Source organism: Schistocerca nitens, chromosome 11 (genome assembly GCF_023898315.1).
Source record: "Schistocerca nitens isolate TAMUIC-IGC-003100 chromosome 11, iqSchNite1.1, whole genome shotgun sequence".
NCBI classification, from domain to species: Eukaryota; Metazoa; Arthropoda; class Insecta; order Orthoptera; family Acrididae; genus Schistocerca; species Schistocerca nitens.
In genome coordinates, this window is record NC_064624.1 from 145,265,537 (window position 1) to 145,279,625 (window position 14,089).

General features: G+C 43.2%; 1 protein-coding gene across 2 annotated transcripts in view; it reads right to left on the minus strand.

The window, feature by feature from the left end:
• Positions 1-14,089, minus strand: part of LOC126213369 (ankyrin-3-like) — a 107,641-nt gene that overhangs the window by 81,214 nt on the left and 12,338 nt on the right. The window contains exon 1 of one of the 2 annotated variants that reach the window (XM_049941067.1): positions 370-516. The exons of the other annotated variant lie outside the window; for it this stretch is intronic. The gene's annotated coding sequence lies outside the window, so the exon portion shown is untranslated. Of the gene's footprint in view, positions 1-369; positions 517-14,089 lie in introns of those variants that run through there. 2 annotated transcript variants of the gene reach the window in all.

Genomic DNA, 14,089 nt, shown 5'->3' on the forward strand with positions numbered 1-14,089 from the left:
TCTGAATTTAAAAATTTGTCAACACCCAGAACGTATACCTGCGAGGGACTACAGGCACATAGAAACAATGCCCGACGGAATGTGGCGCTATTTTCCGTTCGTTCCACATTATTCTAATGGAAGCTTTCAACGATCAGATGACTGCAGTATTACGGCAAATAACAAGCAGCGAATTATTAAACACTCGACAGGGTAATTTAACACGCTATTCGCCATTCGTTTGTTGGCAACAATTCTATTTAGTAATCAAAGTACGACAATGGATTAGGAGCAGGTCTGCCGTGAGTTAGGCGACAAACCAGACAAAAGCGTGCAGAACAACACCCACAGCTCCCTGAAATTACAGCACAGGCCAGCTGCCCGCCTTACCTTCGTCTGGAACTCTCGCGGAGAAGAGATGCTCTGGCGGCGCACTGCTCTCCGTACGGCTGCTGCGTCACAACTGGGCCGCACCGACAGCCGGGGCGCGTGGCTGCCCCCACCCAGCTCTGACGTCACGGGGCGGCGTTGCCAGCTCGCGCGGCAGGCGAGGAAAGCCTTCAGCAGAGCGAAGGTGTCGGTGTCGGCACTGCCGGGCCGCCTGCCTCCTCCTCCTCCACCGCCTCAGTCCGTTTATCTCGTACCGCGCTATACAGCTGGCACCACACACCCCCTTCGCATGGCGTTCCAAAAAACGGCTTTCTTATATCGACTTCCCGATACCGCTTCTGGGTGGTTATATAAAGCCTTAATCGATTTTTGTAAACCGCTTCTAGTTGCCTGTTTTCCAATTCCGCAATCTATTTTCGCTTCCATGTAAACGCATCCGGTTTTCAAACGTGCTTGGGCTGAGAGGTTTCTTCTTATTTTGAAAAACTTTCAGGTAATATGGACAGAGCGGCTTTTTGTACAGTGAAGGACAAGTAGAAATATTAGACCAACTATTTACACCTCGTCTACGTGCATAGGAATAGCAGTTGCACAGACTAAATCAGATACTGTAACAGCTCTTATCCTGGTGCCGTGGGCAGAAAATGCGTTTCAGGCCTTAACATGTAACCACGAGACCGAAAAGCAGTTTGCGAAATTCGGTTTTCGTCTTTCCGATGAGGTGTCGCATGTAGAAGCCATTTTAAGGCATGTACACACTAGGACCTAGGCTAGCGTCACCAGAAGCTCCGTCTTTAATGGGAATGGCCATTTTTTCGTTCTGTGTCCCGTTGACTATCCAATGGGAGGCAAAATGCCCCGCTTTTTCGTAATCAGAAGTGACATTTTGTTTCATTTTCTGCTTTTAATTATTTCTACATCAATTTCGCATGACACACATGTTTTTTTTAAAGATTTTCGGGAGTCTTGCTTTGCCTAGAATTCAAAGATGGAATACAGAAGCTGTATTTTGGTCACAGGATGAGGAGAGGTGTGAACAGAAGATTTCCGGTCATCACGCTCGGTGAAAGTGACTCAAGCGTGAGCTTCGCGATTCGTATCCATCATTTACTACTGCAGAAATAACGGACGGATGTAACAAGTTTTCGTTAAAGAACGTTACAGGGCTATCAACGTGCAATTGTACTTGCAGTTACGAACTAGCTATTCACTGGTAGATGACATACATTTGCAGAAGATGCGACCGACACGATGTCTTCGGACTGTTTGAGAGAACAACGAGAAGCAGGCGGCAGTTTCAACACTAGATTCGGCAAACTTGCTTCAGTGCGCTCCATTCTCTGTTGTCCGTTGTGGGGAAACGAGAGTCGTCTTCCTCCAAATCCATGGAAGACGAGTTCGCGTTTTTGAAGGAAACCACGACTATGCGAAGGTAAAATGTGTGCTGCGTCGTTCAGTTTTTTCCACTGAATAAACATGCAAGGCTTGCCGATATAACGCATCACACGAAGACAATGAAGCACCTGTTGGCAGTTTGTTCGGGAACTGACAGTGTAACTTGCTTTGTTAGTACGAATGAACTACAAACAGGCGAACATAAAAGCACCGTTACCGCAAAACATACACGTACTTACACGTATTTTCTGTTAAAGGACTGCATGGTTCTTGTCATCAGAGACCTGTTTGAGAAGAAACGCTTATGTTCTGGGACACAATGGGAGTCCATCTTAGTGAACGTTTTATGGCCTTACGCAGTGTGTTAAGTTGAGTCAGGATTTGAAGATGCAAAGTATCTGCCTGTGATGGCTGACGCATCAAATGACAAAACCTGAAAGCTGGTACCGATTCTAGCTGGATAATTCATTCGTTCAGAAAGTTGGTCAGCGCAACAGAATCTCTCTTATCAACAATGGCGGAGAACCGGTAGCATTATTAGCTAGCTGTAGTCTGGGTATTTTAAAAAAGAAAAATATAGTTTACGAGATTGTCACATTTCGTGCATATAATTGTAATTTCAACGTTGATAGGCACAAGATTGCAGGAACAAACAATGTTTATTGCAAACTGAACAGCGTTCTCGAGATGAGCACTGAAGGCATCCATTATGTTGTCCACGTGGTACAGAGCGGAGGTCGAGTGCAGAAATTCTTCCCACTCACACAGAAACGACAGCTAATTAAATTTTTCCAGTATTTTCACATTTACACTCAGCGTGTGGAGAAACTGAAATACTTCTGTGATTTCGTTGATACTGAATACAAACAAGTTCTACGTAGTATTAACACTAGATGGTTGTCATTGTTGCCGGGAGTCACAAGAGTTACTGATCTGTATAAACCTCTGAAATCTTATTTTCTGTCTCAGGATAGGTGTCTCACATTGGTGCAAATTTTGTGAGAATCCACGGACACGTCTTTGCCCTCATTTCACACAAAGCTAATGAAAATATTTTGAGATTCAATCCAAAAGTTTGAAACAACCACGATTTCGGTTACACATTCAGGTGAAGAGAGAGCTGCTTAAAGAAAAATCGTTGTCAGGAAACTTGGTATTCAGTTATTTTTTCGATTTTAATTAACTGGGTAAAGGAAGGCATTTTCAGTCCGGTACGAGCCAGTTATCAATTTGTTTTATGACACTTTTGTGACTTATTTAGAGAAGGGAACTTGTGTGTTTCATTCTCTGAAATAGTTTCATTGGGTAACACTAAAAATTTCCGTTTCTTGGGCTCAACTTTTAAATTGTCTGAAATTCATAAGACAGTAGAGTGATGTGCAACATTTCAGTTGAGACAGGATGCCTGCACAAACTTGTATCCCAGAAACTTGAGGAATGGGAAAAAACTAATTTGGAAACTCTTGAGAGATGGTGTGATGTATTCCATACACTTTAAAGTACAGGTACTTCATGTAAAAGTATAGAGACGCATGTGAGGTTTGCTCGTGCTTTACCAGGCACAAATGCTGTTGTGGAAAGAGCATTTTCAACTGTGAATTCCTTTTGGATTGTTAGGAGAAACCGTTTTACGACAAACTGTTGAAGCAATTGTAATAGTTGAGACTCGTTATGAAGATCTCACCTGCAAAGATTTCTGCAATCTGCTACTAACCTAGTCAGAGCTTTCGAAAGCTGTTAGGTATTCTGACAAGTACCAAGTTACTAGCAGTGCACGCCGTACAGTAGCTGAACTGTTTGCGTATTTTTGATGTCTACATTATCGTTCATTTGTCAGAAATCGTTCTATCATCTTCTCAGTATTTTCAATTGTAATCATTTTCTGGAAAAACAATGAATTATGAAATGAAGCAGTGGCGTTACAATCATGTTTTGAAGCGCATTGTTAGAATGTGTCTTTATGTGTATGAAGTTTAGTTTTTATGTATGTTGGTAAAGCAATGCAGTCATATATGCAGAATATGTTTTTTTTTGCCTAGTGTCCCGTTTTTTATCGCAATTTCCGCAAATACCCCGCTTCCTCGTGTCGGAAAAGAGGCCGAGAACTGTTCAGTGTGTGCAGACGGCAACTCCGGCCGGCCTCGCCTGCAGCTGGGTCTGCTGGCGGGAACAGCAAAGCGCCGCCGTCTGGTTGCCGCCGGGTCCCCACTGCCGGTGCTCCGATGTTCGTCGGCTCAGCAGCGACCAGCCGTGTGTCTGGAACGGCTGTGCAAGTTTCTGACGACAGCCACCGGTCGCACTGAGTATGTTTTGTTGCCCGGTTTCGCTCTTTAAGTGAACCAGACTGCCATGAGAAGCTCTGGAATTTACAGTATCAAATACATTAGCTGGCCGTTATTCTACGACCAGCATGAGAATAAACCGGATGTAAACATTACACTGTGTATTATTCCGCTTTTGCTGGAATCTCACCGAGTTTAGTTTGACGAGGAGCGGCAGCCGAGCTGACTGCAGTACAGTAAGGATACGTTTTGCGCTGTGCGTTGCCGCTACGTCGGCTGAGCGGTAATACGGGACCACAGCTTTAGCTGCGGATCTAACTTGTACAACACTGTCCAGCGAGCTGGTCCAACTAACCTGCCGTAATCTGAACGTTGCAGTTAAATCGTGAGAAGGGACGAGCAGACAATATACGTAGCTTAGAATGTCATTTAATTTTTGAAGAGAATGAAGTAATGTTCGGCACTATTCCAGCAATACCGCACGCTTCTTGGCTGACCGAGCAGAATGCTTAGCATTCTCTCGTTCTTAGCTAACATAGTAGTGTAATTAAAAAGAAGAGTGATGGAAATTCTAACTTAAACACCGGAAAATGGATCTGCGCCAGATACGTGTAATGCAAAAGCGTATTGCACAGATCCAGTACGGGAAGGTCAAGTGTGGTCCGGGAAACGCCACTACGTGCCGGTAACATTGGAAGCGAAGATAAGAGCGTAGGCAGTCACAAGGCTGGAACACCCTCGCCTGGTATAAAATATTCTGTATACCCGTATATCGGTGGTAAGATTGTCATCAACCGTATGTTTCGATGTCTATGTAAAGGTTCCACAAGGCCATTGAGTCATATTTTAAGAACAATCTTTGTAAGAGGAGAAACGGCGAGATCGGAATCTTACGATGACGGCCTGGAAGGAATAAGACTAAATAAAAAAGTATGAGAAGAAATTATCCTGGTAAGGCACCTACCCAAGAATCGCTCTGAAAGATGCGATGACTGGGGAAGTATGGCTTCTGGGTGAAAGTGGCCGTCGTGAGTACTCGTGACAGGTTTATTGCAAATTGTTGTGTTTACATTCGTTACGCTGACGTAATTGTTCTGATTTAAATATTATGTACCTCGTAATGGAATGTTTTTGTGTGTTTCAGGAATACGTCCACCGGAACCACGTCCTGGGTACGGAGCGCCTGCTCCCCCTCAATCCGTGCCGCTGGCTCTGCTGCCGCTCTCTCGTGGCGACACATCTGCCGCGCAGTTAGCGTTCCGAAAAATTTAGTCAGTCGTCTTTCTTGCTACAAGAAGACGACAGCCACAAATTAAGTCTGTGCGACGAGACGTCGTGCCCCAGAGCCAAGATTCGAACTGGACCCTCCCCTTCTCCGTCAAATTTACTTCCAGGCTGAGCTGTCCGGCCGCGCTTCGCGACACAGACGGCTCTCCAGGGCTCCACCGAGTCTCTCCAGGCGGCCTCACCAGCCGCTCTGCTCTGCCCTCTGACTCTCCACACACTTACAGGGTTTCAAAATCAGTCTTCGGAAATCAGTTTCCTGATGAACTACGATTCAGTTCTAAAGAACACTGCAAAAAATAGAATTTCAAGATTCCCGAGCGCCATTAATACTTGTTTTTTATTTACTAATAGCGCCAAAATAAGGAACTTCGTAATTAATTAAAATTTTGTAGTAAACTGAAAAATTACTTATTTTGAAATGAAGAAACTATAAATTCTTCATTTGTGTGGCCGTAGTGTCCGTAGTTGCTTCATAATTCTCGAGTGTATTTTTGTTCTGTCGTTGCAACTACAAAAATGCGTGATTTTTTCACCGGACACGTTTCGCTTTACTAAGGTACAGCTGATAATGTTTTTCGTCAACAAAGCGAAACGCGTCTGGTGAAAAAAGTCACGCATTTTTGTAGTTGCAACGACAGAACAAAAACACCCTCAGGAAGAAACTGTAGTGTACACCAACAGTACAACTCAATGTCGAGCAATCAGCTTGTATTTCATTTAAAATTTGAAAACTCGCACTTTTTTGCACCGGATTTTAACTTCTTGTGATTAGAAGTGTTTTCATCCGATTAGAAATCAAAAATAAAAATTTTCTATTTTCGTTAATTAAAACGCCAAACTGATTATAAAATTATAAGCTACGTAATACAGAATGTTACTAGCGAGGACTGCATTAGAGTTTACACTAGTTTAAGATTACAACAGTACGTTCTCACATCCAGGCATTTTGATTTGAAATGCTCACAATGTTTTGTACTTAAAAGCCGTGCGAACGCTTGAACGCCGATATTTTCGGGTGTAATTCGAAGTGTGTCGCACTACTGTAGTAAACAGATCTGTGAACGCCGCACTTGGATTTTTATTTTGTTTATTTTTGAACAAAGTTAGCCACACGATTACCCTCGCAGTGTGTCCCACAATTTAGTGTGAAGCGGTGCGAGGTTCACCTTTCAGTTAGCGCACTTCATCACGAAGGATAATTTAACGTTTTCTTCAACCCGCAGGGAGTTTGAGAAGAAACAGTCTGTGTGAGCTACACGGCAGCCGCCAGATGTAACGGTATCGAAATTTCAGCAGACCTGTTACCAGTGGACGTGGAAAATATAGTTACGAAGCTTTATTCGTACTTCACCCTTCTTTTCCTGATGATGCTTTGTATAAAAACGGCAATTCTGAAAAAGTTTGTCAACTCTAGAAAGATCATCGCCGGTAAAACGAACCCATTTGCTTCTGAAAGAACTCCCAGTAACTATTCAAACTACTTTAAGAATGTCCTAACACTTGTGAAAAAGAGGATTCCACTGTGATCCGTCGCGAAACTTCAATGTCTCGGCTTCAAAGAATGTCATTTCACTATCGTCAGATGTCTGAGTTCCACTCATCTACCACTAACAGACTGCCTCAGTTTGCACGTGTAGCTGTAAATACGCCATTATCTTCCGGTGGACGCAATGAATACAAATGTCAAGGTTGATTGACAACATAGGAAATCCAAGTACGGGCATTACTTAGACACTTCGGTGAGAAAAAAATGGTAGGAGTTTTGCAAGTGGGAAGTACAGTTACGGAAACGCTCGATGTTCCAGATACAGAACCTGCACAGAAACCTTAAGCGAATGATAAATACATACAGGCAGACCACTTAAACTGGAATCATTAAAAATTTTAGAAATCCAAAGTACTTGCGAGTTGAAACGAGGAACGAAATTAGATAATTCTGACAGAGATAAATGGGAGCTCAACTTGGAATCGACTAAAGTACAGGTAGGAACAACTGTGGATGAATAGCCGGCTCAAGAAAGTGCAGAAGAAATCTACAGCAGAATTCCTGCGTCTGTGGTGAAACGAAAATTAAGATGCACTGCGATGAAAAAACAGAAGAAAATTAGAACGAGAATGGCCCGAAACTACGAAAGACGCTGTGATAATACGATGCTAAACATCATCTTCTGCATCTACATCTGCATCTATATACTCTGCAAACGACCGTGGCAGAGAGTACGTCCCACTGCACCAGTTATTAATGTTTCTTCCTGTTCCATTCACGAATGGAGAGAATGACTGAATGCCTTTGTACGTGTAGTAATTATTCTAATCTTGTCTTCACGATCTCTATGTAAGCGATACGTAGGGGGTTGTAGTATATTCCTAACATCACCATCTAAAGCAGCTTCTTGAAACTTTAACAGACTTTCCGGGATAGTTTGGGTCTGTCTTTACAAGTCTGGAAGTTCAGTTCATTGCGTAACTCTGTTACACTCCCACGGGTGAGAGAAACCTGTGACTATTCGTGCTGCCGTTCTGTGTATACGTTCAGTATCCCTTGTTAGTCCTATTTGGTACGGGTCCCACAGACTTGAGCAAAATCTGGAACCGGTGGTACGAGTGGTTTGTAAGCAAAGTCCACCGTATGCTGACTGCTCTTCCCCAGTATTCTACCAGTAAACGGAAGTCTGTCACCTGCTTTACCCACAACTAAGCGTAGGTCGTCATTCCATCTCATACCAGGTACTTTTTATGTGTCGGCCGATTCCAACAGTGACTCGATGATATTATAGTCATAGAATACTACTTTTTAGATTTCTGGAGGCACATTTTTACATTTATGAACATTTAAATCAAGTTGCCGTCTTTCCACCGCTACGAAATCTTATCAAGATCTGACTGAATATTTATGCAGCTTCTTTCAGACAATACATCATAGATAACTGGATCTGAAAAAAGTCTGAGGTTACTATTAATATTTCGTCTTCCGCAGAGATAGCGATGTGGTCTGACCTTGCAGCTGTGTTAAGGGCAACAGGAGTTTCTGCAAACGCGACGTCATTTTGAAGACAGAAGTTCTGCATTCGTGTGGATCGGGCTGTGGATAAGGGAGAGATTAAAGTGTTGGGAGTGGCTTACAAGGCGCTTGTTCAACCGATTCTTGGTGGTGTTCATCAACCTGGGATCCTTAACAGATGGTACTGATAAGAGATAGAGATGATCCGAGAAAGAGCTTCACGTTTCGTCATAGGATCGTTTAGTCGGCGCGAGAGCGTTACAGAGGTGCTCAACTAATCCAACAGTAGGTATTTTACAAGAGAGCCGTTATGCTTCGTTGAATGATTTAATATTTAAATTGAGAGAGAGAGCGCTTTCCGGGAAGAGTCGATCAAGATATTACTTCCTCCTACGTACAGCCACATCTCGTGAAATGACCACGGCGAGAAAATTCGAGACATCAGAGCTGATACAGACACATACCGACAATCAATCTTCCCACGCGCCATTCGTGAGTGGAACAAGGAATGGGGGAGCGGGTGAATTAGTGGTATCAGAAGTACCCTCGGCCACACACCGTTAGGTGGCTTGTCGGATACTGCTGTAGGTGTGTGTAGGAACCCGCCTCCTTGGACAACTTTCCACGATGCTTAGTCGGGAGATTTGAGTAGACTGCTCCTGTGACGGTGTTCCCTTTTACAAGCATAATCTGTTAACAAACCGCCTTGGCAGACCCTCCCTCAATTCTCCCAACCATAAAAAAACCACCAGCACCTTGCCCAATGCTGGCTCTTCACCTTTTTCGGCGGTAATGAAGTCACTCTTTTCCACTGCTTAATCGCTATTCCCCTTTGTCTTGGGATGTTTAGGTGGCTAAAGAAGTTGTTACTACCAGGAGAAACTACAGTCGTTCAGGCATAGCTGTATGCTCTTTGATTGCCCTAGGAGATGTATGCTTGAAACTACAACATATGAAACATTAGTTCACTTTATTACAAGAACGATAAGATTTACTTAACTTTATACAGTCCTTTGCCACACGGATGATCCGAATATTTATGACTGTCTTCGAACAATAAAGCATCACTTGATGCACACAATTACAAACTGATCCCTTACAGTATAAGTACAACATTTACAAAACAGTTCCATCTGAGACTTTAATAGCACTCGTGTCCTAACTAGATGAGGACTGCTTCATCGCAGGTCACTAACTGAGCAGAGCGAGTCCTTGTTTGGCTCAATGCCGACCTCTGTGTGGTGGCGCTGCAGTGCTTAGAGACAGGGCGTGTTCTTAGGAGCCTTTCTCATTTGTCATTACGGATTGCAGCAAGACATCCCTCACGTCTGCGGTATCAACACGCTCGGACGATAAAGAAGAAGTCACCTGTATTGGCCTGACATAGCCACAATATTTCCACCGATGGCTCTGAAAGCTGATGTGTGGAGTTGGTCCGTTGTCAGAAAAAGCGGGCAGCTATTCTAACAGGCGAAGTAAACCATCAGCTCGTTTACATTGTGTCCAGTGAGTAATGCCGTTTCGAAACACTAACACCAGCTAGCACATCTCGAAAACACGTCACTATCGGTAACATTTGTTGTAGTAAAATGGACGTTTATCTGGGAAAGACGTGGCCTAGAAAAACTAGCCCGTAAATTGTCTTTTTTACACTTTACATATGGCTACATTTTATGTATAGTTGAGACTACGCTACCTTTTTATTCTGTTGCAAATGTGTCAGTCAGTTCTATGCTTTTTATTTTGAACGGTAATTTGCTTTGCCAGATGATCAACGTGTGAATATTTATTCGCATTTGCGAGTTTCACACTTAATATGTAGATTTGAAAATTATTGACAACGACAACCCAGACCTGATACGCACACCTCCAGACAGAGGGAACTACTGTATGTACAAAATAATATTTAAGAACTAACTGCAATTAACGTAATAAAGAAGTCCCAGAACCTTTACAAACGTGAAGGTGAGATGGTAGGACGCGAGCACAGACAAAGATATACAGACAGGCAACCTCCGTAAGGGCCTGTTGACGCGGACAGGGGTGCGGGACGGGGGGATTACAGCAGTTCTGTCAGATGACACGGGATGGCGCTGGGGTGCGAAGCTGCTCGGACAGCGGGCAGCAGGTAACTGCACACGAGGCCGTGGCAGTGGAAATCCCCACCACCACTTCCCCTCAAATGCCGGCACAGGGCACCATCCAGTTCTGAGACATTAGTTAAATGCCCAGACACCTAACTCAGTCATTTGCAACGATAAACGCACTCTTCGTAACAAACCGAACCTAAAATCATTCTATGAATCGGCATGAGCTGACTAAAGGAGCGATTATTTGTGTAATCGTATTCAAGCAGATTATTGATCCTTATGTGACTGGTCGGCGTTTTTATTCATTTCCTATGTCCTATGAAATGAGGATAAAGTAGATATCATTAATTGCAACACATGTTACTGCTGCCAGTTGCAGCTGTATGCAGAATTATGTAACATAATTGTCTTGTGACACTATGTTGTAACGTCTGTTATAGAAGGCCAGTTTTCGGCATAAAACCTAGCTATGAATATTGGCTCATCACGGCTCCCTATTAGAGAATAAGCCAGCTGCTACAGCCAAAATTGCGCACAGCGGAGAAGCGCAAAATTTTGTTGCGGCGCTCCTTTCCATTATTTGTTAGAAGTATTTTCCAACATTGCTTATTTCAAAAGGTCTGTCTTCACGTACTGTGAAGAACTTGTCTCAGGCTTTGCTGCCTCAGGTAGGGCCCATAGTGTCTGCGCAGAACTGCTCCGATCTGCGCAATACGTCACCGTCGAGAAGCTCGGCACGGTTCGCGCGCACTGTTACGTGTTGAAGCGATAAAGTTTCATGTTGTTGCTGTTTATTTTTGTCTTCTTTTGATTTTGTTCATTATGTTTGACATTAATAATGCCGAATTGTCCTACGGCTGTGTGTGAAAACTGTAATCAGAAGACTAAAAGGCAGTAGTATTACTTGTCATAAGTTCCCTCGAATTCCTGAAACATTTGCTCAGTGGGTTCAGCTCTGTAGCAGTAGTGACAGCATTAACATTAAAAATGCTACTGCCTGTAGCAAAAACTTTAGAGAGGACGTTTGTTTACAGTATCTACAAGCTGAAATAAAGAAACTTCAACCAAAATAGGTTTGAAAGCCGACTGCAAATTCTATAAGCTCGTGAAACTCGTAAACGTGCACTTAACATGCTAGAAAAAGTAGATCAAAGCATGGAATGAGAGAAAGGTATTATCGAGGATGAAATGAAAAAAACTTAATGAAGAATTATCACCATTGAGAGAAAACAATTCAGTGTTTAATTTGCTTTTCGTTCTCAGTATATTGTTATCCGCTATTACTGTTTCACGCGTTACTGTTTCACGCGTTAAGCAAAGAGAGGAAGTAATGCAAAGCATTAAGTATCTACACAGTGCTGACGACTAAAGTACACAAAAGTTTTGCTAAAAGCACTTCACGAGTAAGCAAAAAACAAGCTTAAGTGAAGCAGAAAATTTGTGTGTTGAGAATTTGATGAAATGATTGGCATATGCTACGACTAAGAAAGTGACGCCGTATACGGACCACATAGCCAGGTACAGGTTGTGAGACCTGAGTTTCTCCTGGCGTATACAACTTTCAAATAACTTCCGGGAATTCAGCCAGGAAACACTTTCAGCAGTTTGCCTTGAAAATCGCGGGGTGTTCTCCCGCCGAAATATCGGCGGTCGCTGAAAGTGTTATCTGGCTGAATTCCCGGAAGTTATTTGAAAGGTACAGGTTGTTATTGCATGTGGTTAATATGGAGCCTGGAAGCAGTCTGTATACTGCTGGCCACGAAAGAGACGCAAAAATACATCACTGGATGTATTTCTTCCAGATCCGACTCCATAGAGCAATCACTTGGACATCATAGTGACAAGATAATAGTAATATCAAAAGGTCCTATAAGCTCTGCAGCAACTGAGGAACTATCTCGTCCTAGCTTAATCGTCTCTTCAAACGCAGCTCTCTGTGTAAAGAAGCAGATGTGAATAAAAACCTGCCAAAACTTTTAATCGAAAGCTTCAAACTATTTCTCAAGAGATCTCCGCAATTTACACTAAGATCATTACTGTGCCTACATCCGGATAAGGCACCTAACACGTCGGCAAAGACAATGAGGGCTAAACAGCTGCAGAGAGGAGCACACACATGGAGAGCTTCCGCAGTTCATTCCAGATGGGATTAAGGTATTTAATTTGTTGTTGAATTGTTGAAGTACGGCGATCAATACTGAAGCTTCAGGATCATCAAACGCAGAAATGACAAGTAAATGGAATTATATCGTTTCCTTTCTACTTAATATCTGCACGAAAAAAATGTTATACACTATTGCTGATTTTGACGAAACTGCGTTTAGAAACTGAAAGCTCTTATGATTGTTGCGTTTCCTGTACTATTAAAAATGTGTAATACTTAATAACGACTGAAGGATGCCAAGTTATAACTTATCTCATAGAAAATGTTAACCAATAGAATGTATATGTCAAGGTGATCCAAAATACGTAGTTATACATCTGTCATTACTAGAAAGACAATATGATAATTTCATTGCCGTAGGAAGCAGTAAGTCCCTGTGTAGGTAAGTTTCAATCGAACTCATATCTTTACTACATCGCCCTTCAGTTTAGCAAATTAATGGTGGTTTAAGCGGAATACGGCCATGCACGAACGTGAAAAATCGTCTCTTCTCGACAGTGACGTCACGCGGAAGCGCTCGCCGAAAGCGTTGGCCCAAATTTTCTATAATAGTATTGCTTGTTGTTGCCCTCACAGATGCGGCTACGCTCTCTCGGTCTCACCCCTCTGTCACCCCACCACGCTACCCTTGACGTCAGGGAGGCCGTTGCCGAAGCGTCTCTAGCGTGATCTTCCGAAACTAACCAGGCGACACGCCTGACATCTACTGTCGTCTAACGGAACTACGAGCACACCCCCGGGACAGTGGTTTAGGGGGGGCTTCCTCTCTGTATATGTTACTATATGTTACTCTGTGACGCGAGTCACCTCCGTAGCCACCCTCTGCTCTGTGACTCAACGCTTACAACCGCTGCCTCACAATCAACCGCTGGAAGATCAGCCCCCGCACCGTAAACTGAATGTAATGAAGGCTTTAGCAGCCGATATGTCCTTATGACGTCTGATTATAACACCTCCGAAAGAAAGTGACGTGTTTTTACGTATCTTCCATGTACTGTTGCCTTGAAACGGTGCTGTTTGATAATACGGAACTTAGGACCTCATATCCAGTAGCAGCCATGACAAATGACAACTTTTTCCATGCATAAATAATTATAACAGTCACGTGCAAATGTCGTCAACTCACGGAGTAACCGTGGGATAAGTTTCTTTTTTTTTAACCAGTCTTGACGGCCCACATCAAGTCTGGTCTTCCGCCATTTCCTTTGTTTGTCTGCACAGGAACACAGCCGACCAAGCGAGCAGAACCGTTGTTCCAGCTCCAAGTACTGGAGACGCTGTGCAATGCTCCGTACTGCATGCCTGGACTGCACACTTGCAAAGGGCGTTTCAGTTTTCCAATACCTATGTACCCTAAAATGTATCACAGAGTTTCGTGGTGTGCAATTTAATAAATAATGACTCCGAAATGCACCACTTACGCTTCGCGGAAACTGAATATAACCTGGCGTCTACTAAGACTGCTGTTTCCCAACAAACACAAAACGATAGAACTGAAGTC